Raw genomic sequence first — 19006 nt, forward strand, 5'->3', positions numbered from 1 at the left:
ATTGTGAACTGCTCCAGCTTGGATTCCCCATGGAGTCACAAGTCCTGCCAGCAAACCTGCTCCAGTAAGAGTTTCCTATGGGGTCACAGCTTCATTCAGGCATCCTCACACTCCAGTGTGGGGTCCCTACCACAGGCTGCAGATAGGTGTCTGTTCCACCATGGACCTCCAAGGTGGTACCCGTATCCTCATTGCTTTTGACTACAGCTGCCCTCCTAATTATACAACATTTTGGAAAAGTGCACAGTGTTTCTGACATTCATTCTGTAACTGTTCTTTGAATGCGTCACATGAGGTTTTGTCATTCTTGACTCCCTACTGTTAGAAAGCATTAACAGCTGCTAGGCACCTTCAAAGCTGATCTAATATAAATTTGTCTTCCTTTGATAAGCTCAAGGATTTTGTGAGTTCCTTGGTTTGTATAGGAAGAACCTTTTTCCAACTTGTCACTCAAGGCTATATGATGTGAGGAAAGATTCTATAACTCTTATGCTGAATTTTAGTGATTTACATGCAACTACTCTTGTGAGTAGTCCCAAATAGTTCAACAGATGTATATGTTTGAGTAAATGGTGTAAGGATTAAATAATCTAGATGAAAATAACTCTTCTTACATACGTATGTTTGAAAGTTATCTAATAATAATATCATATTCTCTGAAAAATTTATATTCAGCTTTTACTCTCATTTTAAAAATTCAACTCTGAAAGCTTACGAAGTATTTTTCATTTCATTCTGAGATTAGCTGGTTGCCCTTTAAATCATGACCTAAATCTTTCCTCCGTATCTCAAGATCATGTCCCCACTGGCTGTTCTGTGATGGGAGCTCCTTACCTGTGAGAGCAAATTCTTCCTCCAGCTCCACCTAGAGGTATGAGTTCAGGCTACCCAACGCTGCTCAGAATTGAGACCACACATAAGTTAAGTCGCTAATTCTTTTGGTTCAGTGGCAAACACCTTCTTCAAGACATTTTAAAAATAAGGTGATGAAAGCAACAAAATCTGTTGCTCACAAATTTAGATCACTTGGAGCATTCATAAGCACCCAGAATCCCGTTCAAAGCTTCAAGACACTTTCCTTTCTAATACACATAGTCTTTAAGAAATACTGACATCTGCTGTCAATACGGGACTGGAAACAGCCTGGTAGGATGTTTTGTCTAGCTTACTAAATTCTGCACCTAAGATGACCCCAAGTTTCTCTGTGCTTCAGAGTATATTATTTCTCCTAAAATAAAACATGCTGGCTGTTAGTAGAAGTGAGTATAACTTGGGGAATAATTTGAAAACAATATGGAACCATTTCCTTTGTTGTCATTGTCCTAGAACTACCTGAGAACTGGCAATAACCAGATGGAATTTTGTGTTGATTTCTAGTTAATAGCCATTTTTAGAGATTTTTACACTCTTTTAAGTGTAAAAATCTCTAAAAAGATATTTTACACTTTTTTTTTTACGCTCTTTTAAGTATTCACCCAATCACATCAATAATAGAAGTTATCACTAATAAAGAAGAGAATCAACATGCAGATTTCTCTAGGTTTTTGTAAGTTAAAATAAATGAATGGATGAATGGATAAACATAAAAGAAATAAAGACAATAAGTAAAATAAAAGTTCAGGATATTGTCAGGGCTCCATTTTGAAAGCCTCCATTTCTGTTGATCAAAAATCTATACTTTAAATTACATACATACAAGTAAGACTCTTCTGTGTAGTGTCACTGTTCTTATTTGCTCACTAAGCTTTACGTGGGATTTAGTTTTGGGCAGTTAGGTTAAGCATCTAGCCAAAGGTCTTCTGAGATTTCCTGACAATTGAGTAAGATAGACTGCTTCAGCAAGCAGCTCAAGATGTCTATGAAAGGGTCGAAAATCTCTTGCTGGATATGGCCAGGGCTTTCTCATTTTCTCGCTGCTGTGATGCCTAAAATTAAGTGAAATGAGTTTTGAATGAAAACTGTCACTGTGGCTTCGCAGTCTGAACAGGTAACACTATCCAGAGATTGGAATGGGCTTGCTCTTTAGGTCTTGGTGGCTGAGTGTGTCATAAAGAGAAATAATTATGTTTGGTTACTGGGTTGCTTACCATCAAGATATTATATATAGCTTGCACTAAAAAATATTAATGAAAATATTTATTTCTCTAAACAACAAATATTTCCAAGTTATTTGTCAACTGTTCACACACTCCTTATTACATGCCTTGTTTCATGTGTCCTAAGTGAAACATATTTCACTCTAGAAGACAATCACATAAGAGCAGATTAGGGTGCATTGGCAGTAGGAAGGCCACTAATTCCTCTTATATTACAAATATTCAAAATAACTCTGTGAAGGTCATAGAAAGGCAGCACAGATTTCAAATACATATGTGATAGTTATTTGGGTGTTTTAAGGATCATGAAGTTATGAACATCTATCTGATTTGGTTCCATTTTTCCTACTGTTTAAAATATTCCATACCTCATTAATTTGTCAAGGCTCTTAGTTATAAGAAGTCCAGGTTCATCCTATGCTAAAAAAAAAAAGCAAGAATAATGCAAGCTTTGAAGGTTTGAAGGTACAGAAGGTACGGAACAAAAATATACAGTCACTGGGTTTTATTAATCCCTCAATTCATTCTTCAACCAATAATTACAATAAATCTTCTTTTAAATTTTATTTAAATTTTAGTTTATGTTACATTATTTTTCTTGACAGAAGGACTAACTATACTGAAAAATAAGTAAATCAATAAATCAGAGGTGATTGAAACATTTTTAACATGTAGAGTGGAGTAAAAAAAAGTCACACATTCATTTTTAGTTTAAAAAGCCATCTTGTGATCTACCTTGATTATTCATGAAATATCATAAAATATTCTCTCTCAAATGAAATTTTGATTGGTGATGGCAATGGAAAATTTCTGATGTTCTGTGTCTCCCATTCTCTGCTTTTTGCATGCCCCTGTGTGCAGAGTTCAGTTGACCCATTAGGTTCCAGCTGAAGACAAAGGTGTCCATGTGTGCTCCCAGGTGAGGAGGCCAAACACATCTTGGGCTGCATCCAAAGCAGGGTGGGCAGCAGGTCAAGGGAAAGGATTCTGCCCCTCTGCTCTGCTCTGATGGCACCACGCCCTCAGTACTGTGCCCACATATGGGTTTCCCAGTACATGAAAGACGTGGACCTGTTGGAGTGGGTCCAGAGGAGGGACACACAAGTATGCAGAAGGCTGAAACACCTCTCCTATGAGGAAAAGTTGGGAGAGTTGGGGTTTTTTAACTGGCACAAATGAAGGCTCTGGGGTACCATACTGCAGCCTTCCAGTACCTGAAGGGAGCCTGTAAGAAAGGTATGAACAAACTCTTTAGAAGGCCTGCAACTGACAGGACAAAGAGCAAAAATAAACTGGAAGAGGGTAGTTTTAGATTGGACATAAGGAAGAAATTTTTACAGTGAGGATAGTGTGACACAGAAACAGGTTGCCTGGAGAAGCTGTGGATGCCCCATACCTGAAAATGTTAAGTGTTAAAAGTGAGGTTGGATGGTGCTTTGGTGCAACCTGGTCTAGTGAAAGATGTCTGTATGCATGGCAGGGGGTTGGGCTAGATCATCCTTAAAGGTCCCTTACAACACAAATCATTTCATGGTTCTGTGGATATCCTAATGTGAAAATGAAGGAAAAAGGGACTGGGGAGATAATTTTGTCATTGTGAAAAGAGCCACAATGTTACCAGGAGTGGTGGGCAGAACTCTACACAGCTGTAGAATATTTGGCATTACCTTAGTGAAGAAAGGTGATAATGTCCCATAAGAGACTTGTTTCATTGTCTCAAATGTTTTCCATTAGATTTTTCTCCATTCCTTGTGAAGCCTTTATTTTCTATGATGCAGACAGCTAGAGTAATTCAATAACACATATATTCATTTTCTCAATTATGCATCTCAGATGCTGAGATAAAGAAATGGCCAGCAACATCAAAGACAAGTATTGAAAGGATGAAAATGGGAGAACAACCTCTTTTTTGTAGGCTGAGGGAAAATATGATAGAAGTGAGGAAAAGGATCATAAATACGTGGGAGTGCAGTAACAGTTGCATATGGCTGAAAAGAGTGGACTGACAAGAAAGTGAAGAAACAGAATTATACTAAGAGCACTGCAGGGGAAAAGAAGATTGCTATTAGGGAATAGAGGAGTGAAGGCATAGAGCATTTGTGGAAGAACAGGAAGACGTAGATTGATGTTTATATAGAAACACTGATGATAAAAGAGGAAAATACAGGTTGGAAATGGGTGGTTGTCACAGCTAGACTATCTACAGGTCTTCTGTGGTTGCACCTCCAGTAGTAAATTAAACAGTGTCTGGAAATTTTCTGGGGTGCTAGCAATACTACTATATACTTTAGAATTATTTGAATGATCCTTGAAACGACTTTCATGCATTTCCAAGTCCAGTAGGTTATCATACATTAAGCATGGTTCCCAGTAGGCTGTCCTCATGCACACACCCTGGAGATAAAAGTATTTCATCAAGTCTGTATGAAGTGCTTTATTCCAGGCTGTGGTCCTGAGCACATTTCTTTTACCTGTATAGATATAACCAATCCATCTTGTTCTGAAGAGTAGTTGTGGCTAAAAGTCATTGTTTTTCTTCCAAAACCCTGAAACATTTAGAGTTAGTCACAGGTAGATACATAAGAAAGGGTCCAGGAGAGAAGTTCCCTGAGAAAAACCCAAATAGTCACGGCATATACACAGCAATCTGCTTTGCCAAATGACGTAAAAAAAATTGCAGTTTCCCAAATGTCAGAGGGAAAGGATGCAACTGCTCTGGGGTAAAGGCTGTGCTGCTGTTTAGGCAGTTGGACTAGATGACTCCTGTAGGTCCCTTCCAAGTGAACCATTCTATTGCAATGGACACTGAAGAGGCAGCCCTAGAGTCATGCAAAGTTTTTTTTCCACCTAAAGCAAATAAAATGTGGTTATTTTCCCGTCTTATCATTCCAGAACTTAATTTCTTTCAAACCCTTCAATTTTATGGCTGTGGGTAGTGTCACATGCTGTGTGTACACTTACAAGGACCCTAGGAATAGAAGAATGTGCATGAAACCACTTTTTGCTTTATTCTTTTCTACATAACTTCACCTGCAGTTTTCAGCAGCTCTTTCACATAGGCATAAAGGAAGGCTGAGTCAAAGAATTAAATGCATTTTATTCTTCACAGCATGTAAAGCATGTGATTAGAAAGGAAAGGGCCTATTTGAGGTCACAGATTGCAGAGGAAAACAGCATTTACTCTCAGCCCACAAAAGGTCTAGATTTTGATTGACTTAATTTGAACCCCTAAGGTTCTGGGGGAGACGGAGAGTTCAGTTTCCTTTGTTTTGTTTTGGGGGTTTTTAAAGAGCTAGTTCCCAGAGAGTCATTTTGAATATTACAAAGAAGAAGTTTAAAAGCCTTTTTCAAATACCCTCTTTGCTCCACAATAAAAATATCTGAGCATTCAAAGCTCAATTAGCTCTACACTTTAAAAGTATTTTCTAAAAGTACAATTTACAAGAGCTAAAGAAGCACTCTTTTCCTCTTTTTACAGCAGGATTATCCTATTCACTTCAAGGAATTTACAGACTAGGTATGTAGAAATACGTATGACAGGAGAATTTTAATTTAGCTGTTTACCCTAGATTACAAAATCCTGTGTTGCAAAGACTCCTAGATCTCCCCATTTCCATAAGACAAGATAAGTAGGCACATCCTTAAAATGTTCCATAGTGCTCAAAAAATTAAGCAAGGATCCCCATATACTTAGAATCATAAAAATGTTTAGGCTGCAAAAGACCTTCTAGATCATCTAATGCAACCATTAACCCAGAACTGCCAAGTCCGCCACTAAACCATGTCCTTCAGTGCCACATCTACATGTCTTTTAAATACCTCCAAGGATGGTGACTCTACCACTTCCCCGGGCAGCCTGTTCCAATGCTTGAAAACCCTCTCCATGAAGAAACTTTTCCTGATAAAGTCTAAACCAGCCTTGTTGAAACTTGAGGCCATTTCTGCATGTCCTAGCACTTGATACTTGGGAGAAGAGACAAACACCCACGTTGCTACAACCTCCTTTCAAGTAATTGTAGAAAGAAATAAGGTCTCCTGTGCAATTCCTTTTCTTCAGACTAAATGCTCCCAGCTCACTCAGCCACTCCTCATAAGACTTGTGCTCCAGACCTTTCACCAGCTCCATTGCCCTTCTCTGGACTTACTCCAGCGCTACATGTCCTTCTTGTAGTGAGGGGTCCAGAACTGAGCACAGGATTCGAGGTGTGGCCTCACCAGTGCCAAGTATGGGGGACAATCACTGCTCTGGTCCTGCTGGCCACACTATTGCTGATACAGGCCAGGATACCACTGGCCTTCTTGTCCACCTGGGCATACACTGGCTCATGTTCAGTCAACTGTTGACCCACAGCTCTGAGTCCTCTTCTGCTGGGCAGCTTTCCGGTGCCTCTTCAGCCAACCTGTAGCACTGCATGGGGTTGTTATGACCAATAAACTTGTTACCTTGTATGTGCAATATTAAATGCATCAACCCAGAACTTTTAACACTGTAAATGTTGGACAAGGCTGGTAGAGAGCAAGTGAAGCAAAAACAGCTTTGCTCACAAACCTCAAGACTTTTCAGTCATCTTCTCCCTAAAGGTCGTATTTCCCATTATTCAGCAATGTAGGTTCTAAGGACACCTATTCAATTTATCAGTTAAATTAACTTATTTAGGCAGTATAATGATCAGTAAATGCTGAAAGTTTGCAAACCAGATGATATTATGCACTGGAGCATAGCCCACCCTCAGGATCTCACTTCCTTTTAATACACAATCACCCTGCACAAACAGCACCACACTGCCTTCCACAGTTTTGCTGGTTTATTCCTCCAGTCACTGAAACCTCTCTGCAGGCTCAATGGTTAGCTTACAAATTGGGGTTACATGGTCAGATTGTGCATATTCCCTCTTCTCCCCTCAAGATCTCCGTAACCACCCTTGGAGCTCTAGTCTGCTGGATTCAGACATACACCCCACAAGGTGAGACACACTTCATAGCAAATGTTTCTATTCAATCTGTGAGAATCATGATAAGGTCTGTACTGTGATGCCCTTTACTATTTATTTATTATACTCCCAAAATATGTTAAATTTTGTAATGAAAGAGAGGAGGAGAGGTCTCTTGAAAACATAATTTTAGAAAAGAAGCAAAAAAACCAACCTAGGAGATAGAATTGTTGTATCTTTTTTAGTGCACCACTGGAAGTTTTCTCTTTGAAATAAAGTCCATTTATCTGAATCTGAGGAATAGACATTTTAGGTATATTTCTCTTGTTTTGAACTATTGCATTAATGAAAATCATATTCTGTTGTTCATGCATTCTAGTTTCTGGAACAGCTAAGGACATATTGCAATAAAAGATTTCATGCCACATACTTCTCAACAGGTGTCAGCAGGGCAGTTTACAAAGTAAGGAAAGCATAAACAGGGCAAGGGCTTTTATGCCATGACTAAATGAATTTCTAGACAAAGTGTTTTAAAAGCATGAGGGCAGCTGAGTGCTGAGTAAATTTGCATTTGAAAATGTACCCATTTATTCTCTTCCTTCAGTTCTTCAGATACAATGAGTCAGGCCAAATGCTGACGTAAATGAAATCCAGGCTACTCAATTCAGAACATCCCACAGGTGATGGCTGTGTTAAGCCAACAGGGCTGGGAAATTAATTAGAAGCTGGATCCAGCAACTATTTAGTCATAATTTCTCCAGGAAAATAGTGGATTGGAGGGCTCAAAATAGCATGGTCAGATGCTGTCTTCTGGATCAAGCAGTGTGATTTTTTGCCTATTCCAACTGCTCCTTATTTATCACCTTTTGGAGATATCCTGTTCTGTAGCTTTTCTGATCTCAAGGGCTGCATGGAAGTGGTTTCTAATGTGCGCCAGGCATGCTCAAAACAGGAAAGGGAACACTGAAATGGCACTGAAGCCAAGGGTTTGTTTTCCCTCCCTAGGTCTGCTCGGTAACTTCACACATTTTTTAAAATGCATGTGTATATATATATTTGTATATAGTGAATAGTTTTCAACTGTGCAAGGGAACAAAATGATGAGGGCACTCCTGAGGTAGTTTGCAATCATGACCTTAAAAATACAACTTTCTCATACATGTGTTCTCATTTGAAAAGTAGTGAGAAGGGATTAAAAAAAAACACCCATCAAATGAGTATCTCAACATGATTATTATCATTGACAGGACAAGCTGTTTGACACTGAAGCACACCAAAATGATGACTTGTTTTCATTTTAAAATCTTCCTTTTGGGAAAGAAAGATTAAAAAATCATTTCATTCACTTGAAAGAAATTTTCCTTTTTTTTAAATTTTAAATCACAAAAGTGTAATCGTAACTATACATACTGAAAACAAAAAGAGTGATTTAGGGAAGCTTCTTTAGCACTGGAAATGCACCATCACTTGTACGTAATGTTGGTAATTAAAAAAGATTCTTTTGAAGAATCTGGAGTGCAGAAGATTGTCTAGTGATGCCCTAGAGTCAGAATATTATTAATGTATTTTACTGAAAATCAATTTTCACTATATTGTGTCCCTATTGCTTTAAAATACAGACATTAGTGCTGGTGTAAAAGAGTATGGAAATTGTGGTGATACAGACATGCTTTCTCTTAAAAAGAAAGATTATTCTTATTTGTAGTGCAAAATGCCCTATTTAGTAGGCACCAGTTATTGGGTTAATTGGAACAGTGTAGTGAGAGAGAAACATTAAATTTCCTTACCAAAGGAATCATTAATAGACCTTGTACATAATTTTTTGTATAAATGCAATATTCTTGTATCTTTTGGGGTAGAAGGAGGAGAAAGAAAAGAAAGATTACCACATTTCTAAGAGAATTTTAAATCGTAAACTTTTAAGATATCTACTAATGATCTGACTAATAGGAAACAATATCTGTTATAATAACTTGCCCATACATTAACAAATAGACATAGCATAATTATTTCAATTTTAGAACGAAGCTTGAAAGGGTATTTGGGTTTTAAACTAACATTTCATTTAGAGAAAAATGCTGTTTTTTCAAATTACACTACTCAAAAGTAATTTCAGGACTCACACAATCACAGACCTAAGCAGTCATTGCAGCTAACATTTATATGAATTGCCAATAACTCACTGAAAGGGAGTGAGCAACACCTTCACTGAGCATCCTGTGCAACTCCTAGGGTAGGGAAGACTTTCAATTAACTTTACAGCTCTGCAGCTTGGGGGAAAAACCCACTTAAATCCTTTTTTCATAATGGCCTACTGTAATGCAGAAGCCAGAATAGAAAAGGAATGATAGAAACATTTTCCACATGCTTGGGTTAGAATGTCTTAGTTTTGTTTCCATATGTGTGATGAAAGACTTCCTGAAATTTATATTTATGGCCTAATGTTTTGAAAGTTCGTTCTACATACAAGTTAGATGACCTAGTTATCAACAAGATCCACCAGGCAATCTGAATGGAAACACAGAATAAATTGAGACAGAGTATCACAAGTTCTTCTCAGTCAAAAACCCTTTTCTGTCAGTGTACATGCCAAAAAGTTGGTGTCACAATAATGAGAGTTACTTAGCACTGGAGCATATTTAAATTATTCAAACTGTTAATTTAGGTTTAAAATACTCAGCATTTCCATAAAAGGGGTTGAGCAATGCCCATATCAGAAGCCCTAGTTATCACCAACCTTTTCACTATCCAGTAACATCTGGGGAGTAAAAAGGCAGCATTAATAAGATATGTACCTTAGTCAATGCTTCCAAAGCTGCATTTGTACCATTACGTGTACCATTACGGATCTCTTTCAGTATTCAACTATCTCACTAGTGGTGACTTATTTTCAGAAATGTGGAGTGAATTGTTACTACTAATTAAATGAAATCCAAATGATTTATTTGATTACTAGAGATTGGTAGTGAAATTTGTGTCGATTTTGAACGTGGGATGGATTTATTTTAAGAGATGCTCAGCATCCGACATTCTTTGGTGCCTACAAGAACTGCGTTAATGATAGCTGCCTACTCAAACAAATGTTGGAGGACTGCGAACCATTACTTATATTTAGGTTTTTTACTTTCAGCAGAAATATGTGGGTGATACAAAGGAAAAGATGTTCTAAAGATATCATAGAATAAGTATAGATTGTCTGATGAGCTTGGAGAGTCTAGATCACTTTGTTTTAGATGGATTTCTGTCAGAAATTATTTAGGTATATCCTGATGAGTTGGATTGGATTACCTGTAGCACTTGTATTTCCAGCAGTTTTATAATTCTACAGATAGGAGAATAAATATTTGGGGTTGGGATAAGAGGAAAATTGCCCAGTTTCCTCAGCAAGATCAAATTAAGTACCACAACTAGAATAATCTAATATCTAATGGTTTAATTTGGAAATAATGACATTTCATTCCAGTGTACTGAAAGGTCTGGCTGATGTTACTGAGAGATCTCTCTCAGTTATTTATCAACGGTCTTGGGAATATGCAGAGGTTCCAGATGACTGGAAGCTAGCAGATGTTATTTGAATCTTCAAGAGGGCAAGAAAGAAGACCATGATAATTATAAGCCTGTCAGTGTCACTTCAGTGCCTAGTAAAATTATGGAGAAGATTATTGGAGGAGTTATTGGAAAACACTTGAAAGACAATACAGTCATCACTCAAAGTTAGCATGGGGTCATAAAGGCAAGATCATGTCTCACTAACTTAATTTCCTTTTACAAGAGGGTTACCTGACTAACGGATAAAGAGAAGGCACCAGACATGGGGTTTTTATTTATTTTAGAAAGGCTTTCAATACTCTCTCTTACAGTATCCTTCTATAGAACTTGTCCAGCACACATCCAGTTATATCACACAATGTGTGACCAATTGTCTGAAGAGTTGGACCCGAAAAGTGTTGGGAGACACGGGTTAAAAAGCAGAGGTTGGTGAGGAGATTGGCAATTGCTCAAGTGACCTTGCAATTGGGAATAGCTCTTGATTGGTCTGTGAGACCAGTAGGCCAGGAATCCTCTAGCATGGACCACATTTAACAGTGCCTGGGTCTTTGCTTGTGAGACTCTGCCCAGTCATTGCTTTACCTGGTTAACAAGATAATGAAAATAAATTTACTCTTTCCATTCTAGCCACAAGTTTGTGGTTCTTCCAACTGCCTGCTTGTGTTGACTCACACATAGAGTTGCAGTAAATAAGTCAACTTTTGGTTGGTGGCCAGTCACTAGTGGTGTTCTCCAGGGCTCAATTTTATGGCAAGTTCTCATCAATGGTTTTATCAGACCTGGATGCTGGAATTTAATGCACACTAAGCTTGTCAGCTAAGCTAAATTAGGAGGATTTGTCTTCCTCGAGGATAGAGAGGCCCTTCCACAGAGACCTTCATGGACTGAAGGGCTGGGCAGTCACCAACCACATGAATTTTAACAAGGGCAAGTGCCAGATCCTGCATGTGGGATGGCATAATCCTGGAGAAAGGTATGCACTGTGGGCAAAAGACTGGAGCGCAACCCAGCAGAAAGAGATGTTCTGGTTGATGACAAGCTCAGTATGAGTCAACAATGTGCCCTGATGGCCAAAAGGGCCAACTGTATCCTGGGGAGCATTAGGCCCAGTACAGCTGGAAGAAGTGATTTTCACACTGAAATCAGCATTGTTGCAGTCTCACCTCGAGTACTGTGTGCATTTTGATTTCCAAAACATAGGATGGATATAAAAATACTAGAATGTACCCAATTTTGCAAGCTGCCCTGTGGGGAGTCTATTATCCTTGTGGGTCCTTTCAGTATATTCTATGATTCTATGAATCCTGGAATACTGGGAAAAATTTTTAGGAGGGAAAACATTTCCCAAGGAAACATAAAGAAGAAATTCATTCTTTTAAATGACAATACGTAGTTCAATTTTGAAAAAAGTAGCATGGTTTATTGCCTGAATTTTTCACTATGCGTTTTCTAAGAATTTCAAAAATATGTATGTTCAGAAAAATGCATTAATCAAATGCTTAATTGTACTAATTAGGCATCTCTTCCGGCCTGATGTTGTGAGAATGATATGAACTACTTCTATGCATCTGGAATGGAAATTTGATCAAAAATTAAAGGGAAAAAACCCCCACTAGAGAAAGACACACCCAACTTGGTTTCTATGAATGGTAAGTTAAATATATGTATTATCTCTGTCTTAGAACAGATTTTGCTTTATTCTTTACTGTTTGAATTTCTTATACAAAGACTTAAAGCAGATCTTATTCTTCATTTATTTATTTATTACATTTATTCTCAGAATTCTTTTTATTACATTCACCTAGATACAATTTAGGTTTGTGATTTACTGTCAAGTTCATTATTTAGTATTTTGTGCTTTATGGTGTAATGGTGTAGAGTTTATATCAAAATATTTATTGTGTTGACTGCACTGTATTGTCCTCAATATTATGTATTTCAAGCTGGTTTTAAATCTGCACGAACATATGTAAAACCTTTAGAAATTTTCTTTTGTACTTTCTTATTTGACAAGTGTTTCTTATGAAGTATTCCATTTAGGTGATTGAAAGTGATTTTAAGGAAGCCGTGATTTATTTATATTAGTAAAAAAGTAACATTTCACTCTTTTTTTCTGATTAATTATGTTTTCCAGTCCACCCAGTTTGGGGATAAGAAAAAAGACTTTTTCTTACTTCTTTTTTTTTCATATTTAATTTTAATTTTGGTCTATCTCACTGAGTTCTGGTTAAAGTATAGCAAGTATTGTCTAAACCATGTGAACAAATTATACCCCAAACTAAACTGTCATAGTTGATTAAAAAGAACTTATTATATGATTTGAATGCCTTAGTGGGCTAGCCAAGTTTGGAACCACCATTATGTTTGCTTTTAACTAATGATGCAGAATATGGTTTTTAATTAAACTCCGTTAGGATTGATTTAGTGTTAACAACTTATTGAGACAGTTACCCTGTGATATATCACAGAAGTGAGCAAAGATACTGCCTTACATGAAAAAAGAGATGCTAGAGAACATTGCAGTGGGAGGACTTAATGATTAATGCCTACCATTAAGATATACCTATCATCTGTATATAGTCCATCTTTCTTTCTTCTACCAGACCTTGAAGACCTGTTCAACCCTGAGCATATTCTCAAAAAAATCTCTTTGTAACATAAAGATAATATATTTCCAGACAACAGCAACAGAACAGATTGCCTAGCAGAGAGTAGGAGATAATTCAGCACCCTTTTCCTTAGACAAACGAACCAACTTACGAGCTTAGAAACACTTTACTGCTTTATCTCATTGGCAGAGTTTTCTCTTTGGGCCACAGAGTTTATTTGCCCACATACACCTCAGATCTGGCTAGATTAATGAAAGCTACAAACCCCTTAAAATATACAAAGTCCTTACATTATGTCCCAACTGACTTTATAACAAAAATATCCATAAAACTCGATGCATGGATACTTGGATACACAGCAGTCCTGTTTGTGAAAATCCTACTTCTATCTCATCTTTTTCACAACTAAGATTACAGAAGCATGGGATGGTCTGAGTATGAAGGGACCTTAAAGACCATCTTGTTCCAACCCACCTGCCATGGGCTGGGACACCTTCCACTAGACCAGCTTTCTCAAGAATCCCATCCAACCTGGCCTTGAACAGTTCCAGGGATGAGACATCCATACCTTCTCTGGTCAACCTGTTCCAGTGGAACATTATGATTCTCAGAAAATGTTGGATCGAAGGGAAAGAATTCTTTCCATCTCCCCAGAAAATCACTGCATTACTGCAGTCAGGGAATTTCAAAAATCAAGCATGTGTGGAACACGCTCCAGAGGAACAAGTGCCTAGGTATTGACAACTCTTTTAGTCATTTTATTTCTTACCCTTGTTATGTAGCATGGGAGATAAAAAGTGAGCAAAACTGAGCCCAGTGGAGCTGAGACTCGGTAAGGATATGGAAACTCCCTTTACAGTAATTATGCAGGTACAAAAGAGGCCTGCAAGAAGACACCTGGCAATTACAGCTTGCTGATCACCATCTATCAAACACTGAAAAAGCACAGCCATGTGATATGGTGGAAAAAATGAATGAGGCATCGATTGACCTGTGAGAATTATTCCCTCTCCTCCTGTCCTAGATATTGTACCTCACATATTCTTGGGTGGAGGGCAAAGGCTGGAAACACTCCAGAAAGTCAAATATTGTACAAAGGAACAAGATCCCAAATTTAAGAGGGTCAGTGGAACTGAGCAGCCACATGCACATTTAATGACTTCAATTCTGTCTTCTCTTATTGATATGTTTGTGAACCTGATCACTTTGACCTCAGAAACAAAGGGCTATAGCATCAGTACTAAGAGTATGGGATTAGCTCCAAGGCATTTCAGAATTTGATTGGTAAGGGCTCACTGCTTTGATTTCATGGCAATAATGAGTGAAAAATGAATAGGAGCCATTACCATAGGGTGAGTTGTTAAGGAATTTCAGTCTTGCGAATGTTGATTTCAGAGTTCAAATCTACTTCGATCTATCTGTCTTCTAATAAGTCCTATCATAGAATATTCAAGTTCCTCAGCTGGTACACACAGACAGACACACATATTTACATACATGCATATCCATGTTTAATCTCCATGAAGTAGAGTCAGAATGAAGTCTTTCAGTGTTCTAACTCAATGAACTGTAGAGAGCAGGGCATATTTGACCACAGAACTATAAAGCCATCTTATCTTCAAAAATCTGAGCCCAGGAAAACTTAACACTTAATTATAATGCTTGGCTCAGACATTCCCATGCGTGGCAAACTGGGACTTAGAATGACAGAATCACTAAGAATTGCTGGGGTTGGAAATGACCTTTAAGATCATCAAGCCCAACCATCAACATAGCACCACCACCATGCTCACCATTAAACCATGTCCTCAAGCGCCATACCCACACATTTTGAACACTTCCAGGAATGGTTACTCTACCACTTCACTGGAAAGCTTGTTCCAATGCTTTACAACACTTCCCATGAAAAGAATTTTCACAATATCCAATCTAAGCTTCCCTTGGAGCAAGTTGAGGCCATTTCTTCTCATCCTATTACTTGTTACCTGGGAAAAGAGACAGACCCCTGCCTCACTACACCCTCCTTTTAGGTAGTTATAGAGAGCGATAAAGTCTCCCCTCTTTTTCTCCAGGTATGAGAAAAAGTAATGGGAAACTGCCAAATAAAATCTTTTACTTGAGTGAATTTTCATCTTATCTGTAAAGGGATCTTCATTCTCTATTTGTGAACTAGTACTCTGAATTAATCAATTTTTTCTGTATGAAAAAGAAATAATTGCTTTAGAGAAAACACATTATCATTTTTGCCTTCTTTTTGCATGTATTTTCATGGCACGGTCATATACAACATTTTTGTTTTGTATTATGAGACATTCTGTAAAGAATTTATTTAATATTGCTTAGATTTGCAGCAAAACTTCATTAGTACTCAGAAATACATTCATCTCATTGATTTCCCTGCGTACCAGTCCACCACTGGGAAAAGACAGCTGCACTTTAGCGGTAATTGAAGTAATAGAATCACATTCTTCGTACTTATCTGTCATCATCTATTTTCACCTCTGCATCTGTAGTGCTTTGTGAAATGCCCTTTGCCATTCCAGATAGTTGCTAAACTGAATGCTTTATGAACTGCATTAAAAATACTTTTGTAATTGATTTATTGCAATATTCACATAAAGTGGCAACAGAGGGGAGGAAGAAAGGAAGTGATTAATTATATGCACTTCAGAGGTGAAAGCTCTTATTTTCTCCAGCTAGTTGTTGCTTCAACTAGCAACAAAGTTCAAAAAAGGCTCTTAAACTGTATTAACATAAAGACACACTTCTGACTAAATAAAGCTTTGGTCTTTCAGACATTTTATACTTTTCTGTCATGGCAAGCAGTCTAGTGTTCATGGGTGTGCCATGCCCAGGTTGGGATTTGGGCATCTCTCTTGTATGACTGTAAAACTGTTTTTTTTAAATATCTGTGATGAAGATATTGAAATCTTGGCCAGTCTTTCTAAATTTCCTGAATTCCCTGTATAGCAACAGAAGATAAAGTAATTTCATTTCAAATTAAGAGTTTAAAATGAGTCTTCATGAAACTATTTCTGCATCAAAAGCATTACATTGATGAAATTGGGTACTATGCTGTAAGTGATTTTTTCCAAATGTAGGTGAGTTGTAGAAGCTGGAGAGAGCTCCATGAATGCAGGGATACAGACGAATAGGAAAAACACTTTGAAATCAGGCTGATTTGTTCTTGATATATCTTTTGTTGTGACAAGAGATAATTTTGAAGTCATCTGGCATGCAGCCTTGATTGCCCAGGACTAAAGAACATAACTTTAATAAAAGTATAATAAAAAGGCTCATTTCTGCATATTTCTACCTGTGTGTATTTCCTCAGGAAATAGTTCAGCCATCTTGTACACATTCACTGATACCCCTGAAGATTGTTAGGCACTGGAAGAATTGGCAGCCTGAATAAAGGTCCTCAAATAACAGCACATCAAATTTCTTGCTCTTACGTTATGATTAAAATCCAACAGAAACAGAATGTTCTTTGAGGTGTCATTGTGACTAAGGGAGAAAAAATGCCATGAGAAAAAGGTTATCATGAAACAGCACACTGCTTTTACAGGTTCTGTTAAAGGACCGACCTGAGGTGAGCCAAGACAAAACTCCAAATCAGCAATGGCCAGTTGATGCTGGATGAACAGGGAGTAAAAAACTGAAATGCAGATCTTTTGAATGACAGAAAAAATGAAGGTTTCTAAGCAATCAAGTAGGATCTTGCACCCACATGGGCAATAGGTTGCTCTCTACAATTAATCAGATCTGACTGCCTTGGAATTGGTGGGTGGGACACCAAATTTTCCTGTCCAATATATGACAGTCAGGACTGCAAGGAAACATTTTATTTGGCCAGGTATTCACCCATGGCTCTTTCCTGTGGAGTTTAAAGTGCATTCCTTTCCTTTGCAAATTAATCAAAGGTTGCTCTTTTAAAACCTGATCTGAAATGTCGCAGCTGCCTTTTCCACAGCAGCTCAGCACTTAGAGAAGATGGCTTGAGCAACACTGATTCCCGCTGCTCTCTGAGATATTTTTAGGTCATTTTTGTTTCCTCTTTGTTGGCTGATCTCCTCACCAGGCTACCTAGCCCAGGAACATTTTCCTTACTTTCCTCTGAAACTGAGACACTCCTTATAAATATTACTATGGACAGAGAAGAGATCAGGATATAAGAAGGACATTGACCTTCTGGAGTGAGGCACAAGGAGGGCCACAGAGATGATCAGAGGGATGTAACATCTCTCCTACATAGACAGGATGAGAGAATTAGGGTTGTTCAGCCTCGAGAAGGCTCTGAGAAAACATTATAGCATCCTTCAAGTACCTAGAGGGGGCCTGCAAGAGAGATGCACAGAAACTTTTTACAATGCCACATAGCGATAGGACAAGGAGTAATGCTTTTAAAAGAACAGAGAATAGGTTTAGATTAAATATTAGGAAGAAATTTTTTACTATGAGGTCAGGGAGACACTGCCAGAGGTTGCCCAGAGAAGCTGTGGATGCCCCATCCCTGGAAGTGTTCCAGGCCAGGTTAGATGGGGCTTTGAACAACCTGGTCTAGTGAAAGATGTCCCTGGGACACCAAGGGAGATTGGAACTAGAAGAGCTTTAAGGCCCCTTCCAAGAAAAACCATTCCAGGATTCTTTGATTTTATAATCCTGTGAGGGAACATTGCCCTCTGATGCAGGCTTCCCATGAGAGACAGTCACAGTTCTTTTCCTATCCTGAAGGGTTCAAAGACATTTTATGATCAGACACCATGTACTAAGCATGAGTTAAGCACTCAATGGCACAACCACTATGTCAAACTGGGGCAGATCTGGGCACTTATAGAATCAGGCCATGGTATCTGGTGACATATACATTGTTCAAAAATATACAATAATATGGTTTTTTAACCATCTCTGGAGTTAAACAGATGCAGCCTAGCACTTCTCAGGATCACTAAGGCACTAAATTCTTCCAAGTATTTCTTAAGGCACATAAGTCCTTTTTTGGATCTGGCCCTTAGCTTCATCCAGACCTCTTCCAAAATCTATTTATAGCTGCTCGTTATGGCATATGACATAGTGCATAAGCATCAATTTGCTCAGATGGACATACACTACGTATTTTCCCACTTTGACTTCAGGAGGAGAGAGTGACACAAAGTGTACTAGAAGTTTATAAAAGTTGCAGACAAAGTAACATTTATGTGTTTCCAAGAAACAGGTAACTCCTGGTGTTTGTTCCTTCCATACACTTCAAGAGTCTAATTTGAGGGAATTAATCTATTGCCTGTGTCTTGGAAATTCTTCCTATGAATTAAGTTTTGAATGTTAAACAAATTAGTTTTATATAAATTTGAAGAATAGTGAGCTTAAAAATAGTCACAGTTATATATTCTGGTCCGTAATGTGGAACAATAGGTTACTGTTGCTTTTTTACCCTTTATTATAATTAGGTGTTTTATTTTGCTGCTTCAAATACCCCTTGTGCTATTTGGACCAAGAAAGGTACAACAATATAATGGCTCATGGCAGAGATAATGCTCATAATTGAAAGGGACTAGTTTATTTTTGGAACCAACACTTTAAAAAATGCAAATGTATAGATATTATAACTAATTATGGTTATATGGGTTATGTATTTTCAGCTTTAATATATTTTTCTTCCTTATAATAAATCCAGATAAATATTATGCCTACTAGATTTTTCGTGAGACAAGAGGGATCTCATCCGTAACAAACATCTCTTCCTCACTTCCCCCCAAAACCCTGGTGGAGCGCATTCTGTAAGTCAACAAATCTTTAATGTCAGATTTATAATGTGGATAGG

At 37.8% G+C, this 19006-nt stretch overlaps 1 long non-coding RNA gene across 2 annotated transcripts in view; it reads left to right on the forward strand.

Annotated features, from left to right (window-relative positions):
* The window catches only part of LOC109144701, a 30363-nt gene that overhangs the window by 3796 nt on the left and 7561 nt on the right, over window positions 1-19006 (forward strand). For both annotated transcript variants that reach the window (XR_002045611.3, XR_005602389.1), the window contains 2 exons: window positions 12093-12225; window positions 18860-18962. This is a non-coding gene — a long non-coding RNA (uncharacterized LOC109144701). The remainder of the gene's footprint in view (window positions 1-12092; window positions 12226-18859; window positions 18963-19006) is intronic.

Source organism: Corvus cornix, chromosome 1 (assembly GCF_000738735.6).
Source record: "Corvus cornix cornix isolate S_Up_H32 chromosome 1, ASM73873v5, whole genome shotgun sequence".
In the NCBI taxonomy this organism is placed as follows: Eukaryota; Metazoa; Chordata; class Aves; order Passeriformes; family Corvidae; genus Corvus; species Corvus cornix.